This window comes from Spermophilus citellus (assembly GCF_964194105.1).
Source record: "Spermophilus citellus genome assembly, chromosome: X".
In the NCBI taxonomy this organism is placed as follows: domain Eukaryota; kingdom Metazoa; phylum Chordata; class Mammalia; order Rodentia; family Sciuridae; genus Spermophilus; species Spermophilus citellus.
In genome coordinates, this window is record NC_138190.1 from 136,499,043 (window position 1) to 136,518,747 (window position 19,705).

The following is a 19,705-nucleotide window of genomic DNA, read 5'->3' on the forward strand; positions in this document are numbered from 1 at the left end:
CACTGTGGTGTATTCATATATGAACACAGAAAACTTATGTCTGATTCATTCCACTGTCTTTACTATTCCCATCCTCTTCCCTTCTCTCATTCCCCTTTGTCTAATCCAATGAACTTCTATTCTCTCCCATTGTGTGTTAGCATCCACATATCAGAGAGAACATTTGGCCTTTGGTTTTTTGGTACTGGCTTATTTCACTTAGCATGATACTCTCCAGCTCCATCCATTTACTGGCAAATGCCATAATCTCATTCTTCTTTATGGCTGAGTAACATTCCATTGTATTTAAATTCTTTCTTGTTGTTGTTCTTTTTAGATATACATGGCAGTAGTGTGTATTTGGACATACACATACATGGAGTATAACTTCCCATTCTGGAGGCTGTACATGATGTGGAGTTACACTGGCCATGTATTCACATAAGAACATAGGAAAGTTATATCCAATCCATTCTACTGTCTTTCCTGTTCCCATCCCCCTCCCTTCCCTTCATTCTCCTTTGTCTAATCCAATGAAGTTCTATTCTCACCCCCCATCCCATTATGTGTTAGCATCCACTTATCAGAGAGAACATGCAGCTTTTATGACCATTTTCTTTATCTATTCATCTGTTGAAGGCGCCTAGTTTGGTTCCATACCTTATTGTGAATTGTGCTGCTATAAACATTGATTGGCTGTGTCACTGTAGTATGCTGATTTTAAGCCCTTGGGGGGGATCAAGGGGTGGGATAACTGGGTCAAATGGATACCTGTATTTTTGATAAAGAAAAATTCTTATGAGCAAGAAGTCATGGCAACATGCCTGAAGTCCCAGTGGCTCTAGAGGCTGAGACAAGAGGATCATGAGTTCAAAGTCAGCCTCAGCAACTCAGTGAGGCCCTAAGCAACTCAGTGAGGCCCTGTCTCTAAATAAAAAATAAAAAGGGCTAGGGATGTGGCTCAGTGGTTAAGCACCCCTGGCTTCAATTCATTGGGTGGGGGGCGGGGCGGGGAGAAAGAGAGATTGATTCTCATGCCCTGCTTCTTTTCTTCCATCTTGTGCCCCAGTCTGAATGGACTTTCAGACAGAATGTTGTACAAATGTACCTCACCACATTTATTTCTCTAGTGCCTTGGGTCTAATTTCTCTGCTACCTGCTGTGTAATATTACACGGGTGAGTATTTCATGTGTTCTTTCAGTTCTTTAGTTGTTCCTGGAAGAGTGGCTAGTTCTGTTTCAGCCACTTCACCATGGTTGGAAGCTGATGTCTAATACTGATGTCCATTTTCATATTTCTTTTATTCTTATTTTTTCCGATTGCATAAGTAAAGTGTTTTCATATCACAAAAGTACAAATGGATAGGGAGAAGAAATTAAAGTCACTTTTAACCTCATCACTCAGGTATAAATAGAATCTAATTTAACCTTACCTCCTCTCTCTGTCAGAACCCATGGATGTTAGATGCTCTGAAGAGCTGCTGCACTCGGTGCTCCTCAGTCTTGCAGTCAACCACCCAGCTGTCTACCTGAGAGACACAGTTTATACAATAGTAAGGGAATTTTTCTGAGTTAGGTGGAATGGTCCTGTAGGCATTTAGACCATGAGAAATGAGAAAGGGATTGTGGGAAAGCATTGTTGTCATAGGCAGTGTCTCTGTTTCCCTGTGTCTTTTTAAAATTCTTTTTGTAGTTGTAGATGGACAGAATGCCTTTATTTTATTTGTTTATTTTTATGTGGTGCTGAGGATGGAACCCAGTGCCTCATATATGCTAGGCAAGTGCTCTGCCACTGAGCAACATCCCCAGTCCTTACCTGTTTTGAAATCTCTTCTATTCTCCGTCCTTTCCCTTGTGTGCTATTAATCACTGACTTTATGTCACAACGTGAAGGTGTAGTACATTCCGCAGCAGATTGTAGAAGAAGTGTATTCTCCATCACTTCTATATTTTTTTTAATTGAGCATGTATAAATATATAAATAATTGCACAAAAGCATGATGTTCTCTTAAAAGAGAAAACTGTTAAGTATCCTCAGAGGATTTGCATTGGTGGTTCCAAACATGGGTTCATATGATACTTAATAAGGAGGGAAATTTCTGCTCCCCACACTCTCCCTTGCCTGCAAAATGCTGAGTCAGACACAAACATCACTCATTACCTACACTTTCAAGTTGGATTATATTCAGTTGAATTTAATTGTAAGGCTTAGAGATCAAGGTTCAGTATAATTTTCAGTGAAAGTTAGCAAACCAAATAAGGATGATAATAACAATATTTTTTTGAGGTGACACCATAAACCAGACCCACACATCAAAGGGCCAATTTAACAATGCGGTTTTAAATACATTGGTAGAAATTTTTGAAGTTACCAATGTGAAGTGAGGTTTAAAAGTGTGTGTGTGTGAGAGAGAGACTAACATTCTTGTCCTGGAATGAATAACGAGGAGATGTTGAGGATCACATGAAATTTCCCCACAGCATCTGAGGTACAAAAATTATTTATTTTTTGAAAGCAAATCAAACCTGACTTCAAGACATCTACTTGCTCAATGCAGTGAATAGTTCATTGAATCTGTATTTTCCTTTATGTCTTTCCCCTCTTTTGGTCATACTAGGATTGAATAACACAGGGAGTAGGAGAGTCATCATTCAGTTGAAGTCACCATTGAGGATGTCCCTTACCTAAGCTTAAGTGCACTACTGTTGAAGGTAGGTGGCACTGCTAATGCTACACTTCCTCTAAGTCAGAATGGTCTGAAGGACTCCTAAGGCATTTAGCATCTGGCCTCCTGGGGCATCCATGCAGCTGTTTCTGCACAACTAAGGAAAAATCCACAGTGTGATGAGAAAGTCTGCAGATTGGGAGCTGTACTGATTTCAAGGTGCTGCCACGGATATGCATGCTAGTCTCAACCTCTTTTCCTACTCATATACTTCTCTCCCCAACTCTGAGATGTTTACTCTTCCTTCTAGGTCTTCTGTTAAGCTTTGTGTCTCTTTTACCCCCAAAGAAAGAAAAGACTCCATTCAGTTTCCATCTGGAATGATCCAGAAGAATTGCCCTCACTAGGACCTAGACATTTGAAAGCAGGTGTCCCAGTTACCATAATAAATGTATTTGGTTCGATATTGTTGTTCATTTATTGAATAGTTAGTAGAAATGCACTGTATCATAGGCTTTGTGTGGGGAGATGCTTGTCCCCATGGCCATAAGCGTTGCCATTTGCTCAACATATTCTCTCTGATTTTAGAAGATCAAAGACTGGCTTTTGTAACTATATTGGCTTCTTCAGTGCCTCAGCTTCCCTCCTCCTAATATGATTATTTAATGATTACATGATTTGTATATTCAGAAGCAGCTCCTGATTTTCTTGAGGCATGCAAACACTGTCTACACAGACACTAGCATAAAAAGCACTTTGACTGCAGATTTATTTCACATGGTTGAGGAAGTGGCTGGATGGAATAGGGCCGAGAGTTCAAGCCTGTTCCTCTTCCATCTCTTGATGCTGTTATTGCTTCCCAAACTTCCGAGTCACCTTCTTTCCTGACTTTGAAACCATGAAATTATGCTCATGCTTCCTCTGTTTGGTTTAAACAATGTGGCATTTTCTAGAATGTATTATGTGAAATACTAATTCCATTTATGCCCATGGCTATTTATATTCTTTTTTTGTAGTTGGACAGAATGCCTTTATTTTATTTGTTAATTTTTATATGGTGCTGAGGATCGAACCCAGTGCCTCACGCATACTAGATACACGCTTTGCTACTGAGCTACAGCCTCAATCCTATTTATATTCTTTAAAAAATATTCTGGAGCCAAATACATTGAGACATGTTAAACAAAGTTAATGTTATTAGAGTCTTTAGTATGCATAACTAAATGGTGAGAATTTGGGATTTTCAAGAGGGAAAAACATTATGAAGAGTCTCACTGTAATATTTAATCATAGGCTCTTTTTCTTTCTTTTTTGGGGGGAGAGGGTACGGGGATTGAACTCGGGGACACTCAACCACTGAGCCACATCCCCAGCTCTATTTTGTATTTTATTTAGAGACAGGGTCTCACTGAGTTGCTTAGTGCCTTGCTACGTTGCTGAGGCTGGCTTTGAACTTGCAATCCTCCTGCCTCAGCCTCCCAAACTGCTGGATTACAGGTGGGTGCCACCGCACCCGGCCACAGGGCCCTTTTTCAAAAGGAGCATCTCTTAAGACTTGTATTTCATAGAACTTTCTTTGGGAAATGCTGGGCATGGAAGTATGAATTATTAGTATTGATGTTCTATTATTGAATTGTAATGAACACTGAGAGAACATGGAGCTTTTCTCCCATGGTTTATGGACTGCATCAAGCCTTCCATTTTGTTTAGAATTAGGCCCCAAATCATTGCAAGTCCCCTTAGCTGCACCTAGATCTGTCTTGGAAATGGATTTCTCAGCACAGCAAGTCAAAACCTTGTCAGATATTCTGATCTTTGCTGAATTATACTTCTGGTTGTTTTCCAGGAAAAGAAAAAAAAAGCCGAGTTTCTATCTGAAATAGATCTAGTCTCTGGGAGATTTTGAGGATCTGGGTCAGGAAGGAATCATGTACATCTGCCAGCTGGGCTGTGCTAAGCCCCATCTCCATGTTTTCTAAACTCCAATTAGCAATTCATGTAGAATAATCAGAAAAATATCTCAACACAAGTCACGTTCAGGGAAAATGTATGTCCTTTATTTTCTCTATAAAGTAGCCTTTCCCTTGGGATCTGTTCCACTGGTTAGTGGGGAGAAATAAGTTTTCATTTTCTCTGCTGAACCTTATTCAAACATAATAATGAAACAGTTATTTTAAGTAATGCCAAGTCCCTCTAGAAAAAAAAAATCTCATCATGTCAGCCTTCTCATTCCTCCTGATTCCACTTCACCTCATTGTAAAAATGCCTCAGGGGCTGGGGTAGTGGCTCAGTGGTAGAGCACTTGCCTAACATGTGTGAGACACTGGGTTCAATCCTCAGCACCGCATATAAACAAACATCCATTGACAACTAAAGATAAATATTAAAAATAAAATATTTATTTAAAAATATTTTTAATACTTAAAAAATATTTTTAAAAAATATCTGGGTAGATGATGATGATGATGATGATGATGATGATGATGATGATGTGTGTGTGTGTGTGTGTGTGTGTGTGTGTGTGTGAGAGAGAGAGAGAGAGAGAGAGAGAGAGAGAGAGAGAGAGAGAGAGAATATGAATGAGTATGTGAGTGAGCCAGCAGAACATCACAGTCTCTGGCTGCCCCTTTCACTTGGTGGTATCTGTGGTAGCTACTTGCCCTGCTCCATGCATGCTGAAGGCTGTAGCTTGCCCCCTGTTCTGTCTTGGCTTCATCAAGACATGGGAATCCTCGGTGAGCAACTCAGTAGGCTAGATCAGATCCAACTCCCTCTGGATGCAGACCCCTTGGGTTTCTTCCCATGTCCTCCACAGAGACACCACTGCATGTTTTGGTCCCGGTGGGGCTGGTGTGTTCTGCCATGGTGTGTTCTGTCCTCCAGTTCCTATGGCAGATCCCCCAGGGCTCATGTTATATATGAATCAAAGAAACATGGGAGAGCTATGGCCTAGAGTCTCCCTTTGCCTGATCACATTTCATGGCCCATTGAAATAGGCAAGGTTAACTGTACCTCAGGCATTAAAAGGTAAGCAAGGGCAAAACATCCTCTTTCTAGCTATGATACATGGCTGACCACTGTGCTCTTGTTCTTTCAGCCTCTTCCTTGTCTCTGATTTGTCTCCCAATCATATCCACCTTCCTAACTCCAGCTAATCCAAGAAATAGTCTACATGACAGTAATCTCTGTGAACCAAGTCCTGAAAGTTAAGAAGGGAGAGTAAAGAACTTAGAAGTCCTGATTTAAGTTAATAGCTTGACTCATAAAGATACTGACTCACTGTGTGGGAAGCTGTGTGACATATTATTAGTTCATTCCCTCTGCAACAAATCTTCATTTCCTTCCAGGCAAATGAAATACTTCAGGCCACTTAAGGCAATAGCCTTGTGTTCAGAAAGGCCACTAGGGGAAAAAATTACACACAATATTTTTTATATATCTTTTTTTGGAGGGGGGGCTACTTATATATTACCCACACCTATTGTGTTTGTTTAGTTGTTTTCTTTATACTTTTCCTCTTTAAAATTTACTTTAAAAACAAATGCATCAAGCATAGGAAAAGAGCTTACCTGATTGCCAGTGTCACCTTGACTGCATTGAAGTGACCTGAATGATGGAGCTCCTTGGAAGCCAGGCATGGGCAGCAGGACCATCATGCCACTCTTCTGTACTTACAGCTTTCTGCTCGCTTGTTTCTTCTTTCCTCCTTTCCTGTTCCAAACCCAACGCCTATGGATGTCATGCCCTAGTGCCAAACCCTGCCAGCATCCCTGGCCCTCATCGAGGACCAGCTGCTCTGCATTGTGCCACCTGATCTGTTTGGAAGGATTATCTAGACACTGTAAAAATAATTTTGCATATGACTGGTAGTAATTGTTTCACGCTCCAGGAGACTGTCCATAGTGATGTCACGTGTCACATCATTCTTTCCCCAAGGCTGTCCTGCTGAGTACTCCAAAATCATCAATCATAGCTGGAAGATCTTTCATTTTAATCTTGATTCTCATCTTACCAAAAGGTGACACTACTTATGAGGCCATCATCAGTATATAAACTTATATTCACCCTGTTAATCATCTCTGCTTGGCATGTTGGCTATTACACAAGCTGCCCCTGGACCGTGAGGGGAGCTGAACTTAGGTCACTCATGTGAATTTCCAGGGACACCAAATAAAACACAGATACACACTTTACCTGAGAGAGAGAGAGAGAGAGAGAGAGAGAGAGAGAAGGGGGGGGAGGGGGGAGGGGGAGGGGGGAGAGAGAGAGAGAGAGATGGTTCATAAGTGGGTTTTTATTGGGAGGACCTTCATTCTTAGAAAATCCAGAAAAGGTAAAAAGGGGCGGAGTTACAAGGGACATGTGAGTGTAATTCTACCCAAGGGCTGTAGGGCTACGCCTGTGTCGGAAGATGCATCCTCAAACTTCTGGACCGGGGTAATATCCCAGTCACTATGGATCAAAGCCTCTCCACCCAGGGATGGCAGACAGGAATCATTCAGAGTGGCTCCCCACATACACATTTGAAGCCCTAATTTCATTCAGAGTTCTTTTCTTATGTTAATCACTAGTATTTCCCACATATATTTTGTTTGCAATATTGCTTTTTGTTCTCTTTAAGAAATAGTTTTGTGTGTTTATCACATCATAATTTCTTTTTTATCATAGTCAATTCCAACAATCATATTTATCCTTACCCCTTTCAGATGCATTTTGACCCTAACAAAGAATTCACCCATCTGGTCTCTAAAGCTATAGTTCTGAAACTCAACACTCTATTTTCTCAATTGACAAATATTATTGGGTACCCATTAGGCTCGCAAAGCACTCTTCTGGGTAGTGGCAGTACTGTGGTTGATTTATTTATTTTTGTTTATTTTGGTGTGGGAATTCAACCTAGAGGCTTTTAACCACTGAGCCACATCTCCAGCCCTTTTTATATTAAGACTGGGTCTCACTAAGTTGCTGAGGCTGGCCTTGAACTTGTGATGCTCCTGCCTCAGCCTTCAGAGCTGCTGGGATAATAGGCACCTGCCACTGTGTCCAGGGAGACACTATGATTTTTTTTTTAAAGAGTTCAGTGGTAAATTGCCCCTGGGTTAAATTTTGGTACTAAGTGAATAAGTTAACAAACAACAACAACAACAACAAAATGAAAATAGAAAACTAGTAAAGTCCTTGATCTCACAAAGTTTACATTTTAGAGGAGTGGGGTCGGCATAAAAGCAAATAAATGTCACAGAATAAGTGTTGACCAGACAGCAAAATAAGGGGATGACAGGGCTACTTTATGTTAGAAAAAAAGTGTCCCTGAGGAGGTGAATTGGAGCTGGACCTGAATGAAAAGGAGCCAGTCCCAGGAAGATTTGGGAGAAGAGCCTTGGGGGAGGGTGCTCAGCTAGTGCAAATGTGGTAAGGTGAGAATGAACGTGAACTTGTTTGAGAAACAAGAAAAAAGTCCAGTGGAACCAGGACAAGGGGGAGAATGGAAGAAAATGAGTTTCATAAGGGGCTTGGTTGTCCTTGGAAGGACTGAATATCTTTCCGGATTCATAAGAGGCCACAGCACAATTTTAGGCAGGGAGTGATGTGATCTGATTTGGCTTTTACAAAGCATGACTTCCCTGGGAGCCCTTCTCCAGCCAGAGCTGCTGCTTTCATTTGAGGCCCCAACTGGCAGCAGGAGGGAGGGAAGAAAACACTACATGTATAATCAGATCTTTGTTTCTTTTCTAAGTACCAGACATCCTTGGCCCTTGCTGACACTCAATAAACACCATGTTAAGAAGCAGAAGGGAATATTGGGCTGGGTGTTAGGTAAAATTTTTCATGCCCTTCGTCTATGATACTGGCCCCCAAGATAATAGCATATTTTTCTGTAAGAAGGCAGGTCTGTCTTGGTTCTAATCCATAGAGGTGCCCTGAGGAATGCTAGGCAGATTCACAGTGTGAAGACTGGGTACCAAGTTATAGAGATTTAGCGGAAAAGATAATTTATTCCAGAAAAGAAAATTAAAATGGAGATCCTAATGTCACCTCCAGTTTGTTTGGCATCTGTGTCACCAACTACTATTATTTTCTGCTATTTCACTTTGGTTCTGAAATTTGTCTTTTGAAAACGGCGACCCAAGTTTCACACAACCTATAATTTAGAAATGTTCTATGTTGTAAATTGTACTTTGCTTTCAGTAAATGCCTTTACGTGTCAAGTAGCAAAACAAGAATGTCATGAAAGAAGGTGAAGTTCCCCATTAAAGAAAGAGAAATTGGGTAGAGACTTGCTGCTAATGTATACTGGAGAAAATAAAAGGAGGTTGATATGAACATGGCTATCAACTTATATTTATAATACAGTGATTTTCAAATGATAGAGAAACATTTGCGAGTCTGTGTTTTCACAGTGGAATAGTGCCAGAGGATGCTGTTTTCAGAAGGTCAAAGTCCCACAGCTGCTCAATCAGTATGTTGAGAGTTGGTCTTTAATCTTCTAGCTTCTTTGTGGTTCTGACATCCTGTCCATCTGTTTTGCTATACTGGAAACATTCCTGAGGCAAATGCTGTTGCTTGCTGTAGGATGACATTTAACCTCTCCCCTTAATAATGATAACAATAATAATAATAATAATAATAATAATAATAATAATAATAATAATAATAATAAATAAATAATAGTAATAATAAAAGCAGTTGTTATAGAGTGATTAGTACTTTGCATTGCAATTTTTCCTAATCTTTAAGAATCCTAATAAGGCAGAAGTTGGGACCAAGTTCCAGAGGAAGAAAATGAAACTACTTTCATGTGACATTAGGGCCATATTCAGGGAGAGCTCAGGAGATATGGGCTCTGAAAATAGCATTTTGCCCTCTTTTTTAGCACCATAGGCTGTATGGGTACAGCTTGAAGTAGTCTCTACAGGATCTTTGCTTAAATTATTAAATGGAAAATTGAGCTCTCATTGTCATTTAAAGTAGGAACCTTTAAACCATTTGGTCCTACTTGGCTTGCCATAGACTGTCCATCTAACAAGGAATAGACTCTTCAAATTTTGGAATTGGTTTAGGTACCTTTTGTGTCACTGTGACCAAAAGACCTTAACAGAACATTTAAACAGAAACGTTTATTTTGGCTCACAATTTCAGAGAATTAGTCCATGGTCAGCAGATTGCATAACTCTGGGCCTGTGGTGAGGCAGAACATCATGGTGGAAGGCTGTGTTAGAAGAAAGCAGCTGAGAACATGACAGCCAAGAGGTAGACAGAGAGCTGTGTTCACCAGAGCCAAAATATATACTTTGAAGCATGCCCCCAGTGACCTTCTTCCTCTAGACTCACCCTACCTTCTACAGTTACCACCCAGTTAATCCATACCAGTGGATTAATCCACTGTTAAATTATAGCTCTCCCAATCTAGTCATTTCCTCTGAGCATTCTTGCACTGTCACACACATGAGTTTTTGGGGGACCCCTCATATCTATCTAAACCATATCAAATTGTTCATATATAACAGTTTCCCTATGAGCAACACCTAATTATTAATTATTTCCCATCAGTGATGATTTTCATAGGATTACTGGGTGTATTAAGCTCTTCTCTGTTGTCTCCAAATGTTCGAGTCAGCTTGAAGATCACACTTCTAGTAAAAGTTGTAGTTTTTCTTTCGGTGAAAACACTTAGTGCCCAAGCACTTATTATAACTGGAATTCCTAAGAGGCAAATTTGAAAAGAGAGGTGCAGTTGTTGGCACTAATGGGAAAGAAGCTGTGCTTTCATCCCCGCACTATTTCACTTGCAAAGAGGGCTGAGACGACAGGGAAGGTACAGCTCTTTTTTGTTTCCATGGCATTAGGAGATAGGAGAAGCATGATGAGTAGGCTCTCTGAGCTGCTTTGCAGTTGTACCCTTTCTCAGTTGCATTTGAACACGACAGAAATGCCGATGCCTCCATTGGAGATACGGCTGCATTACTTTCAACTTAATCCTGACTAATCTAAGGATCTTTCAGAAAAGCAGTATTTCTCTATTCTGTGTGAGAAAAATGTGCATATCCCCAGTGGGAGGCCTGTGCCTACTATATATTTAAAAGCCACCAGTCATGGCACAGCCTCTGTGGGCATTGGACTCCATTTCTTCATTCTTGTTGACATGCAAAATCTTCCCTTTGATCTGGAGACACTGCAGCTGTTTATTACAATGTCTGTCTGTTGTCTGGGTGCCATACTGTTTACTTACCACTTTCTTCTGCAGGAACTATGGAGTTTTATATTTATGTTCCAAACTCCCCATCTCTTATGGAAGTGCTTGGCCACATTACAATGTGGAATAAATAGCATTTGTTATTGAGAGTCCTCGGGATGCACTCGTCTGATAGACATCAGAGGCATTACATAGAACTAATTTGACACTTTGTCTCTAAAACGTGTTAAGACTCTTTGATGCTGAAAATTGCATTTGCATAAGTGCTCCTTTGAAGTGACTGCCATGTTCTGCGATGGTGCAGTGTCCAGCTCGCGAAGGAAAAGAACATGCAGTACCTTTGGGTCATTATTCAGGCCACCTTGCCTTCGGATGCTCTCATTCTGGCCTAAAAGGGAACAAACCCAGCTTCTATTGACTTCTCTACTCCATGGCTTCCCTGGCTTTCTGTTGGCTCCCTGAAGCTCAGAGAGAGGCTGGGAGCCAAGAGTCTGACCCAAAACCACCAGGTGAATTCTTTGGCCAAACATCAGATGTACAGACTTCCCCTGGATAGGAGGCTAGGTAGGGTTATGGAGACAACATGTGCTGTGTATCTTTTGGCCAGGGTTCAAGTCTCAGCTCTGTCACTCATTAGCTGAATTTTTCTGCTAATTTATCTGGCTCTCAGTGTCCTCATTTATAAAATGAGGATGATTTTGAAGCTGTTATAACAATTCAATGCTATAATACGTGAAAGTGCTTCTCACAGTTCCCAGTACATAATGGGCACTCAATGCACATTAATGTGGTCTTGTCATCCATTGCTGTAGTTTGATTGTTGAGTAATCCTCAAGAGGTCTGTGTGTTGGAGGCTTGGTCCCCCAGGATGGTGCTATGTTGAGAGCCACAGCTGAAGGGGCCCCAGCAAACTTCCAGCTGCCAGCTGATGATTGGCTCACAGCGGCCCCAGCAACATCTAGCTGATTGGCTCCTCTGCGGTGATGCTCATTGGGCTGTTTCCCTGCCCTTTCAGACCAGGGAGCTGCTCATTGGGGGACTTTTTTGGCTCCACCCACGCGACCCAGCCAATCGGCCTCAAGAGCAGGAGGATTGTGGGAGGTGGAGAGGCTTGTGGTTTTGGGGAGAGGCTTGTGGGAAGCCAGTGGTGGCAGTTGGGCTCTGAGGGTTTTTCCTGAGGAGCTGTTTTGTTTGGCGTGTGTGGTTCTAAAAATAAAGTTAGTTTCTTTTGACAAGTGGCTCCTGATTGTGCCCAACCAGACTGTGACATTGCTATTGGGAAGTGATGGAACTTTTAAGAAATGGACCCTAGTGGGAGGCTCTCGGATTTGGGGAGTTACGTCCCCAAAGGGATTTTGTGTCCCTTCCTGTGTCTCTCTGATTCTAGCTAATGACATGAACAGTTTATTCTGACACATGTTCCCTGCCATTGACATATAGCATCCTCATCAGAGCCCCACAGTAAAAAGGCTACGTGAACTTCAGCTAAAACCTCTAGAATTCTGAGCTAAATAAACCACTTCTCTTATTAAGTTCATCACCTTAGGCATTTTACTTTTGTAATGGAAAGCTGACTGATATACCCATGAATTAGGGGGAGCAATCCTTTTTGCCCTGCTTATCTCAATACAAATAACACAATGGGTTTTAAACTTTTCTTTGTATCAGTTCCTTTTATTTTCTCTAAGAAGAAAGTTTGCACGGAAACACACATACCCACATCAGATTTAAGCAGCCCTGGGAACCCCTGTGTAAGTAGGCTTTCACTGATGGCCTTCAATGGCCTCTCAGACATTTCCAGGTAACCCAGGTTGAAACCCACTGAAATAGCATGTAAAAGTGCTTTTTAAAGTACAAAGCAGTACAACATGTTAGCTATTATTTTTCGGAATAGTGAAGGTGGGTTTTGGAGATAAGTATAGAAGGGTGATGGTGGAAGAATAGGGAGTTTCCCTAAAGAAAACTCTGGTTTGATCTGGGCCAGCCAAGAATACTAAATAGTTGCATGGGCCACCAAACTCACAATGGTTCCTCTCTTGGTTTAACTTATTGCTGTTGCCATCTTGATATTTTTAATAATTAGTTAACGAAGGGCCCTGCATATCCATTTAGGTCTAGGCCCAACAAGTTATGTAAGTGGTCCCATCTGTAGGAATGTCAGTCTTGTAGAATTCTAGCTACTTTTTCTTGCTTCCATTTCATATATATGCAGGTCTTTGCAGGAACACTGGGTGCTACCTTGAGTCCACTGTCTTTTCTTCCTTCCTAAAATAGATGCCTTTTTAAAAAAATATTTATTCTTAAGCTTTAGGTGGACACAGTATCTTTATTTTACATTTATGTGGTGCTGAGGATCAAACCCGGTGCCTTGTGCATGCTAGGTGAGCACTCTACCCCTGAGCCACAACCCCAGCCCCCAGATGCCTTTTGTATTGAGTTCTGACCCTGTAGCTTTGCTTGTCCCACTAGCTCTCATTTTAGATCTAAGCCTGACCCTTCCTCAAAGACATGAGTCACTCAAAATGAACAAAAGAAGTAGAATGTGGGGTCACTGGAATAGGTACACTACTAATATTTATCAGCATTTTTTTTCTTACTGAAATCTGGGAAGTTTTTTTCAATCTGGGTTACTGAAACCTCAGGAGTAGGTTTGAGAGCTGTGAGATTTTTTTTTAATGCTCTGTAATAACCAGGGAACTATAAAATTCCGTTTTAAGATTTGAAAATGTATGGGGAGATACATATAAATATATATTTATATTTTCCTGTATCTTGAAAGTGTGTGTACACACACACACATCTGCCCCCATTTCTCAAAGTGATTGTGCAAATATTCATCTGAACCAGGACACTTTTAAGTATGAAAGGGGGATTCTATGAATGATAATTCACTATTATAACAGCTATAAATCTGTCGTTCTTGGAAGCCCATGTCTGTGGTATCCCTTTGAGTCTCTTTTATGGTAGTTCCCCCCACCCTTATTAATAAAGCAAAGACAGCAGAAGTCATATGAGGAGAGAGATTGAGTCTGTATACCTACTCACATTTTTTGGGGGGTCCTCCTTGATGATACTCAGTCACAATTTTTTTCTTAGTTACATTGATCACCTGGACCATCACTGATTACTGTTCCTGCTTGTATGATCAATGAAATTAATGTGAAAATAGGGCCTCACCTTTCTGACCCATCCTCTTTTATATTTATACCATAATGACACTGTTTTACTCCAATACTGGTTCCTTTAACACTGACATTGGTGAGCATGAGGGTTTCTTTCACCCTCTGCACACTGTCCTATAGCAGTATCTGCCACTGTGTAGTGCAGGCACCCCTTGTCCCTTGCCTGAAATTCTGCAAAACTGTCTGTCTTCATTCTCTTAACACATTCCTACCACTCTGGCTTTGTTATGCTTCTGAAACAAAAATCAGACAGTGTTAAGTCAGTTACAAACCCTTCAGTGGCTTCCCATTGTCCTTAGGGTGAAGCTGAAGCTTGTGAACCTACCTGGTAAGGATTTTTGAAATCCAGCAGAAGGCCTGGCTCTGTGTAGATATATCCATGGGGACAGAGGCACGTGGTGGACTGGGAGTGGGAGGCAAGAACAGATTTTATCTATAGTATGAGCTGTTTTTGTAATACCCATTTCTCTCCCCCTGCCCCCATTCTTTCTAGGCTCTCTTACCTTTCTTAATACCAATTGCATTGTGCCTGAGTTTTCCTTGAATAATTATAAGAGCTGGGCATGCTCAGTAGCTACAGCCATGTTTTGTCTGAATTTGATTCTCATCTTTAAAAAAAGATTGCTAAGGCTGCAGTGTAAGGGATGGAAAGTGTACTCTTCATATTAGAGTGGACCAATGATATCCATCAAATGACCAAGAAAAGATCAAAGTTCCCCCTTCCTGTGACTATGTAAAAATTATATTGAAAGAATTTGGCTAAGCAGTACAAATGTAGAATGAGATGAATAGTGTCAACAGAAAAAAGATTTATTAAAGAATGTTAAGAGGAGGAGCTTATCCTGGATTATTAAAGTGGGCCTAGTAAAATCACAAGATTCCTGTATTAGGAGGGGAGGCAGGAGTGTGAAGATTGAAGAGAGGTAGGAATGCAGGCTGTCAGGGAAGCGGATCTTCCCCTAGAGCCTCTGCAGAAATTATGTTTCTGCCAGCACATTGATTTTGGACTTGTGACCTCCAGTCCTGGGAATGAGGAGGTTTCTGTTGCTTGTGGCACTTTGCTAGAGCTGCCCTATAAACAAACCCACCATCCCTCCAGCTTGTGTGAGTCATATTTGTGTTGCTTTGACCAAAATATCTGACAAGAACAAGTTTAGAGGAGAAAATGTTTATGTGGAGCTCAGGGTTTCAGAAATCTCAGTCCTCAGCTGGCTCACTCCATTGCCTTGAGCCCAAGATGAGGCAGCACATCATGGTGCAAGGGTGTGGTGGAGGGAAGCAGCTCAAGACATGGATCCAGGAAGCAGAAAGAGAAGAAAGGACCATAGAGGAGACGCACTCTTCCAGGGATGTGTCCCCAGTGACCCACTTGGTCTAGTCACATCCCATGTGCCTACAGTCACCACCAAGCCAGCCCATTATAGCTAGGATGGACTGATCTAATCCTAATTAGATTAGACATCTAATCAGATGTCTGCATCTCACCTCTGACTATTCCTGCATTACCAGGAGCTTTGGGGAGACACTTGACATCCAAACCACAGCATAGCTCCACTGGCTTCTTTGCTGGTCCTCAAGTAGGCTTGGGAGTGCCCCTTTAGGACTTCTGTGCTCTTTCTTCTCTCGTCCTAAAACGCAAGCTCCTTACTGACTGGTAGCTGCATGTCTTTCTCCTTCACATCCTTCAGGTTTCTGCTCAAAGTCACTTTTTCATTAATGTTTTCAGTGACTACATTATTTAAAATAGTTCTTTAGGAATTCTGTAACATTATTGCTTATTTTTTCCCTTCATAGTGCTTATCATCCATCTGACATGCTAACTTTTTAATATAATCACTTATTTGTTATTGTCTGCATTTGATTGTCTATATGCCCAGTAGCAGATAGGCTCCACACTGTCAGGAATTTTTATCCATAACATTTCCTACTGTATTCCCAGTGCACTGAACCCAGGACTCAGCACAGTACATATAAGGATTTGATGAGCATTTGTTGAGCAAAAGATGATGTAGCATCAGAGATAGAAAGTGATTGTGATAAATGAAGATTTTATAACCAACCAGTCATGTCCCCAAACTGCCCTTGCCATTAGCCATGCAGCTATCTTAATCCCCATGCATCACTTAATTTCCCATTTTCAAATGTTGAAATTTGGGAAAGGACTTTGAGATATTTTATCTACTAAAGTTGACTGTAGCTACCTTTCCCAGGCATATATTTGTTGAACAAGTTTTTAAAAATGAAAGTGAAGTTATCAAGTTTGTTTGTTTTGCTCTTATCATGTTGAAAGAAAAAGCTTGGAGTTTCCTAATTACACAAACAAGCAAAAAAATTTTTTTTCTACAGGCAAAAAAAAAATGTCTATTTATCTTTTGGGGGTTGGGGTAGGGACAGATGTCTGCAAAAAGCACTGAAAGAACTCCCCCAGGAGTTCTCACATGCTTTTTCTCTTGCTGTGTTCATGTGACATAGATTCATTTGAGGGCCATTTCTGGTTAGGTGGACAAAGAGAAAATTTAAAGACAGAATCTTACCACTGTAACTAGGAAGAGATGCATGCAAAAGTTAGCTAGAGGCAGATTTTTTTCTTCCTCCTCCTCCTTTTTTTTTTTTTTTTTTTTGGTGTTTTGGTATTGGAGATTGACCCCAGGGTCGCTTTACCACTGAACTACATCCCCAGCCTTTTTTATTTTGGGACAGGGTTTCACTAAGTTGCTTAGGGCCTTCCTAAATTGCTGAGGCTGGCCTTCAACTTGTCTTCCTTCTGTCTCAGCCTCCTGAGTCACTGGATTACAGGTGTGTGCCACCATGCCTGCAAGAGGCAGATTTGGGAAATCTGACAGTTTTTTCTTTTGGTCTGAGAGTAAGGTACACTAATGTTTGAACTCCTTGGTTCTGTTTTTTTAAAAAATCACTTGTATTTGGACATAATACCTTTATTTTATCTTAAATATTTTTGTAGTTATAGATGGACAGCATTCCTTTATTTGTTTATTTTTATGTGGTGCTGAGGATTGAACCCAGTGCCTCACACATGCCTGGCAAGCGCTCTACTGCTGAGCCACAACCCCAGCACTTTGGTTCCATTTTTATGGAGGAAATTTGTGCCAAAGATAGCAGAAGGAAATTGGAAGATAACTGAGAAAGGATTAAAAAACTGTAAACTGCACTTCAGCCTAAGTATTACCACTGCCATTTCTAAGAATTTCTTGACAATCAGTCATAGTACTTAATGTTGCTATTTCAATACAATGTCAACTGGAAAGGTCAGAAACAGGCTTCTGATGATCTTTGAAGCTTGCTTTGTTGAAATCTACTCAAAAGTGAAAAGGGATGGAATAATTTGTAAAAATCTTTTTTTAAACATTTTTTTTTTAGTTTTAGGTGGACACAATATCTTTATTTTTCAATTTTATGTGGTGCAGAGAATTGAACCCAGTGCCTCATGCATGCTAGGCGAGCATTCTACCACTGAGCCACAATCTCAGCCTAAATCTTGGGTTTTGATGTTACAAAAGTCCACATCAATTATTGCCCTAAACAATGGAAGAATGCTCATGATATTTGTGGCCAGTGACTTTAAATGTGAATAGAATGTGCCAATATATGAAGTGAAAATAATTTTTAATTTTTTAATTTTGTTTTTTAAGTAAAATTGGTTAATTTAGAAAATGCCATACATGCAGAAAGAACACACATTGTAGTCACAGAGCTTGATGGTTTTTCCCAAAGTAAAAGTATCCTACAACCACTTCTCAGATTAGGAAAAAAGAGCTTTGTCAATCCCTGCAAAATCCATCTTTCATCTTCCCTTTTATCCTAAATTCATGTTTTGGGGTGGGGATACTAATGCATTACCACTGAGCCATATCCTCAGCCTTTTTTTGTTTCTTGAGATAATGTCTAAGTTGCTTAGGGTCTTGCTAAATTGCTGAGGCTGGCCTCAAACTTGTTGTGATCCTCCTGCCTCAGCCTCCTGAGACACTGAGATTAGAATTTCATTTTAATTTGTTTTATATGACTTTGAATTAAAATAAATGGAGTCATATAGTATATTCACTTTAGTGTTTGATTTCTTTCTATTAATTTTATGTTTGCAAGATTTGTCCATGTTGTGCCTTGTAACAGTTGTGCATTAATTTTCATTGCTGTGTAGTTTGCTGTTTTATACTACAATTTGTTCAGCCATTCCATTATTTGTGAATATTTGAATTGTTTCTAGTTGATTGCTACTACAAATAGTACTTATATGACATCTTTTACGTGTGTATTCACTAACATCTACACATGCATGTTGAAGTGAAATTGTTGAGTCCTAGTATATAAGCAGGTTCCGTTTGATAGATTCTGCCAAAGGTTTCCAATGTGGTTGTACAATTTAAATTCATATTAGCAGTGCATAAAAGTTTGACTTGCTTCACGTCTTTGTTAATGTTGGGTGTGTGGGAGACTTCCTGCTAAAGTTTCTGTCTCAGAATCCCTTACCCCTCCCCCTCCTTTCTGAAGGGCTCCAAGCCAAAGAGCGCCAAATTCAAAGGTTTCCTCCACCAATCCCCAGTGGACACAGTGTCCGCTTGCTGTCACTGAGTCACCCTGCCAATCAGCACCCACCACATCCCCTATGCAACCCTTCTTAAGCCCAAGCTTGCAAGCTCACGCTCTCTGCCCTCTTCCTCTTCTCTGCCCTCCTCCTCTCCTCTCTCTTCCTCTTCTCTGCCCTCCTCCTCTCCTCTATCTTCCTCTCCTTTTCTTCCCCTTTAGGCAGCCCCATAATAAAATCTCTTAGTTGAATCTCTGGCGGCTTGGGTGAGTCACTTGCCTTTCAGTTAACACTTTGTATTGTTATTTGTTTTGATTTGAGTGTTTGTGTAATGATCTCATTGTGGTTTTCTTTCTGTTTGTCTTTTGAGTGATCATGTTGAGCATTTGTACATTACTTTTTAAAAATTTGTTCAGTTCATGTGCTTCATTGAATATTTGGATAGCCTCTTTTTTGAGTTGCCTGTGGAACTCTTTTACCCATTTTCTGTTGGATTTTTTTGTATTTTTATTGATGTATATATATGGATAGTCTTGCTTACAGCAAGACTTTTGCCACTCATATATATTTATGTGTGATATAACACACACATATACATGAGATGCACAAATATCTCCTATTATGGCTTTTAAAAAAGAGTTTTTGAGATACTAGCAAATTCACCCATGGTAAACACACAATTAACATTTTCCAGTAAATTTACTGAGTTGTACAATAACTACCCAAATTCAATTTTCGAACATTCCCGTTATTCCTAAGGCTCCCTTTATGCCCATTTGCTGTTAATTCCAATTCAATCCCTAGCCTCAGGCAATCAGTGATCTGACATTATCTCCTATAGTTTTCCTTTTGCAGAATGTTAAGAAAATGGAGACATACAGAATGCAAGTATTCTTTTTGACTTCACTAATACACCATTATACAGGTGTACTACAATTGGCTCATTCACCAGATGAGGAACATTTGGTTTCTTTACACCTTTTGGTTATTAGGAACAAAGCTACTATAAAATTGTGCATACAGGCTTTGAGTGAATATAGAGTTTTATTTTATGTGTGTGAATACCTTAGAGTAGGAGTGGTAAGTGTGTGGCTGTTTTTTTTCCCTCCCCCCACCACCCATTCCCTTCCCTCCACTCCACTGA